The sequence below is a fragment of the Nothobranchius furzeri genome, chromosome 1 (assembly GCF_043380555.1).
Source record: "Nothobranchius furzeri strain GRZ-AD chromosome 1, NfurGRZ-RIMD1, whole genome shotgun sequence".
Lineage (NCBI taxonomy): Eukaryota > Metazoa > Chordata > Actinopteri > Cyprinodontiformes > Nothobranchiidae > Nothobranchius > Nothobranchius furzeri.
The window spans coordinates 45,329,881-45,335,016 of record NC_091741.1 but is presented as its reverse complement, the minus strand read 5'-3'; positions in this window follow the sequence as shown (position 1 = coordinate 45,335,016).

The window sequence follows — 5,136 nt, the reverse complement described above, 5'->3', positions numbered from 1 at the left end:
CATGGATGTCGAACTGAAGTATTTTGACATGTTCAGAGTTTCTGAAGCCACATAAATGCAGACAATGAGAAAGACGTTGGTGAATGAGAATGATCTCCTGGATTGTACTTGAACCCAGTTCCAACCAGGCTACTACCCACGGTATTCCTTGTTGAATGGGATTTCCTTTCTTCTTTGGAATTTGTTTAGCTGGACTACAAATTGTGTCTTTTTACCTTTTTTTTTTTAAATAGAAGCGACAAATTCATATAGAGTTCCACTCTGGTTTTACGATACTTTACAAACATCACAACTATTAGTTGCTGTAATGTTAAAAAGATTTGACAGTAGTAGGACCGACTAAGCAGGACTAAGCAAACTGCTCCAGATCTTATGCTAATATTTGTAGCATGAGAGAGAGAGAGAGAGAGAGAAGCCATGCCAAATATAACATGGCTGTTTGGTCTCCAGTTTGGAGGGAACTGTGGCCCCTGGCGGGCCGTGTGTGGTCAGTAGAATATTTGATTCCTTTTTTTTACATGAACAGTTAGTGTGTAAGTACAAAGCTGCAGATTTATTATGTTTGTGCTGTGGTATAAAGGTTTATGGGTCTTATAGATCTGGAAGATTGTTGGTTCATTTTGTAAAGCTCCTTTGTGCTTCCGATTATTTGGAATATTTAAAATAATATTGGTAGCTGTTAGTATTTTTTATTTATTGTTTTAACTTAGCTGGAGAAATGTGGTCAAAAATGAACCATAAGGTTATGTGAAGGCCTGCAGTTTCTAACCAGGGACAAACTTTCCCAAACATTTGTTGAAGTTGGGATGTTAGGGAAGACATGAGGTTGCACAATGTAAAGAAAACATGCAATTATCATACTGTTGAATGCAATCCTTTGTGATGTAGAGAAACACTTTTGATTTATTGTGCAGCTCTATTAAAATGTGAAGTTAACTAAACATCTCCATCTGCAAGTTACACAAATTCTATAGAAGAGAAACCGTTTGGAATTTTGTGTTTTTCCAGAACAAAGTCATTTGGGAACTCTTAGCTTTTTAACTGATGAAGATCCATGCGGGGCCACTGGTCTAGCCCAGAACAGGGACCCATAATTCCATCCCAACAGTTTCCCATTTCCCCTTAATTCACTATAACTGAGTTTGGACCCAGAAGATTTAGACATTTCAAATTTTTTATTGTTTTATTATTATTATTTTTCAGTATTATTTTGCATGAAGCTAAAAAGTTTCTCAGCTGGCCCTAGTTTAAGGAAATAGAAAAAAGTCCTGCAAATCCCATACTCAAAACCCAGATTTTAGCCCAATTAGCATTAGCAAAACAGCCTAAATGTCACTGATTCATGACATGAATGACATGACATGACATGGCTCTTTAGCTTTTATTCATAAATTACAGGATATTCTTGAGTTTGTTTTGAACACCAGATGATTAAAAATCTAAAACTTAGGTCTGTGAACAGAGAACAAATAAAAAATAATTAAAAGTAACACACTAAAGACAAAGAGCTCCAAAATGTCAGACATTCCTGCACCCCAATGAAAATCAAACACTTTTCCGTCAGATGAGACCAGATTCTGAATACTCATTTTTGTTGTTGGGAACCATTTACCTTTATTGTAAAGTTCCTTTTTGACCATGCTCTGACAGTGTTGCAACTCTTATTTAATGAATGTTTATGTGATGTAAATAGCCTAATGCAATCTGTAAATTCCAAGTTGTAATTAATGTAAATATCATATAAAATACAGCTGCTATTTTGTTACTTTTATATCCATGCCTTTTTTAAATTTTGTATCATTTTATATTATTCTTATTTTAATAAACAACTTGAAATTGAGCTGTTTTCCTTATTACATTTTTTGTGTGAATAAGATAAATAAGAACTCACCAGACAGCTTCTCTTGGCTCCATCAAACTGCGACCTTCAGTTCCTGCTGGATGAAGCGTAGATAATACTTCTCCACATGGAGGATCGGAGATGTGCAACGCAGTTATCCATGGTTGCAAGGGCTCTCTAATAGGCACACAAGGACAGGAGTAGAGCCGTATTTTCCAACTGTCCGTCGTAAGGAACGGAGACTGTAATCCTGTGATTGGTCAGGATGCTGCTTCCTTTAACCCTTTCATGCATGAATTATGAAATCTTTAACCAATAGCAAACAAAGAATTTTTTTGAGCTGTCCACTGTAGTGACCATTGTAATGGGCAGCAGTATCTCAGGTAGTAGAGCGGGTTGCCTCATGATCGGAGGATCATGGGTTCGATTCCAGCTCCCGCCAGGGGTACTCTGCTGTTGTGTCCTTGGGCAAGGCACTTCATCCAACTTGCTTGTGTTTGTGGTGGTCAGAGGGGCCAACAGCGCCAAATGGCAGCCTCACCTCTGTCAGATCGCCCCAGAGCGGCTGTGGCTACGCAGTAGCTTACCATCACTGGCAGTGTGTGAATGTGAGTGCATGAAAGCGTCTGAGTGTCCTAAAAAGCACTATATTAGTTTGATGTATTATTATTATTTTATGCATGAAATAGTTAACTGTCAACAGCACCGCCATTCCCCCTGAAAAAATAATACGAGGGTCAAAAGATATCTAGCGGCAGACACGGAGCGGATTGAAGAACGTCTCCCAGAAAAAGAACAATGATGATGGGACACCCTAGAAAAGTGTTGCACCCTCTGTTGTCCCAGCAGAGAATTTCTTCACAACACTGACACACCAGTGGAGAAGTATAAAAGGAAAATGTCTCATCAGTACATGTGAGACTACCGTCTGTGCTATCATCTCGCCTCTGATTGGCTAAAAGCGATGTAAATGGTAAATGGCCTGTATTTGATATAGCGCCTTCTAGAGTCCTGGAACCTCCCAAGGCGCTTTACAACACAATCAGTCATTCACCCATTCACACACACACATTCACACACTGGTGGGGATGAGCCACAATGTAGCCACAGCTGCCCTGGGGCGCACTGACAAAGGCGAGGCTGCCGAGCACTGGCGCCACAGGTCCCTCCGACCACCACAGGCAGGCAACGTGGGTTAAGTGTCTTGCCCAAGGACACAACGACAGCGACAGACTGAGCGGGACTCGAACCTGCAACCTTCCGATTACGGGGCGAGCACTTAACTCCTGTGCCACCGTCGCCTATGTGACTTCCATTGCCTCAGTTTAATCTTTCATGGTTAAAAAAGGCAATGTGGACGTTTTACTTCCACAAATAACACAAGCCTTAAAAGGACTTTACGGACTTTAGAATTTTTATGCTCGCGATTGCCCCCTCAGGCCAAAAGCGTAACGGCAGCTTCAATAGTAGGCTCGTGCATGAGGCGCGCATGCTGTACGTGCACACTCCTTAACGAAAATAACAGCTGAGACAGTCCTGTGTGTGTGTGTGTGTGTGTGTGTGTGTGTGTGTGTGTGTGTGTGTGTGTGTGTGTGTGTGTGTGTGTGGCCCAGCGGACAGGAGAATGCGCAGCTACTTAATTAAATAATTTGGTTCTGTACCTTTCTCTTCAGCACAGCCGACAAAGGTTTATGATGGGTCAGTCCTCCTGCATGCTCAGATCATTCCCTTCCCTTGCTTGAAAAATTGTTCCAAAATGAAAGTTGAACCCACATCTTTTTTATCTGTGAATTCAATGCCGTTCGGCGAGTCTCAAATAAAAATTTGGACATCTTACTATAAAAAAAATACCATTAATGTAAAAAATAAACTCTAAACGAACTATGTTCACACCCAGAATCAAACCCAGGTCTTCTGCATGAGAGTCAGACATCTTACAAGGTGAGCTACACTCTAGTAACATTCACTGTATCTGTAACGTTTATATCCTTGATGACACCTGAAACAACGTCAAACCAAAGAACGCTTCGGAGCGAAAATGGCTATTTTGTTGCTAATTTACAGGAAATATCTAGAAGAAAGTTCTACAGAAAGTAGCTAAGGGTCCTCAGAAATGTAGCTAGCTTCGTCACTAGGCGTTAGGAACAGCGACAAAGTGGCACTACCTCTCTCTCTGCTGCTAAAGCTACTGATAGCAAATGCTACGGGCTATGCCTGAGCGTGAACACGCATGAAGCAGCTTGCTTGACCCGAGCAGCTCTCTTTTTCTGTGATTTTACAGAAAAACAGGCAATCACAGTAAAAATGCCAGGGCTCATTCTACAGGACCAGGGCATTGCAGGAGAATTTATGAAGAAATGTATTATTTCTACACATGTTTTGGCTGTCAAACTTCCTTATAGTCCCTTTAACATGTTCTGCCTTGTTGTGGAGGTGCTAATGGTTAGCTTCTAGCCGAGATGCACTCTGCTCTCTCCTGACTGCAAGATCAGTACCGTCTTCCAAGGTGGGCGAGGCTATAGTTTTAAAGTGTGATGTTGAGCTGTCTAGCCTTTTCTGACCAAGTGTTTCCTTGTCTATTATCTCTCTGCAGCTAATGCAGGCAATAGGGGCTGATGAAAATTTACATTCAGCAGCCAAATAAAAAAAAAGGAGCAAGTACTACATTGTCTCTTAGTGAACCTCACCTTTAAGTATCTTGTTTTTTTCTTGTTTTTTTTTCACAAGGGAAGGAGGGAGCAGGAGACAGCCAGATCAAAGTGATGTCTGCAGGAATGCGATGAAAAATGAACTAAGCCAGAAAGCAAAGATCTCAATATATCGATTAATCTTCATCCCGATCCACCCTAATGATCATAAACTTTTGATCATGTGTACAAGTGTCCAAAATGAGTTTCTACGTAGGGTGGCTAGGTTCAGCCCAAAGGAGATCAGACATCTGGCAGAGACTCGATGAGCCAGCAGAGGTAATTCAAGTATTTTGTCAAAATGCCTCCCAGGAAAGGTGTTGCAGGCATGTTCTACCAGAAGGAGACCCCTTGGTTGACTCAGGACATGCTGGAGGGATTAAATATCCACACTGGCCAGGGAACGCCTTGAGATCCAGCTGAGGAGGTAATAGAGGTTGATGAGGAGAGGGCAGGTTGGGCATCTCTGCTGAGGCTTCTAGCCCCACAACACGGACCCAGATGAGCGGATGAAAACAGACAGACAGATTCACTGTCAGCCGCTTCTTCTGTTTTGGCTTTAAGGTCTTTCTGTCATTTAGAGAAGCAACTCCTTATGAGTGATGGATG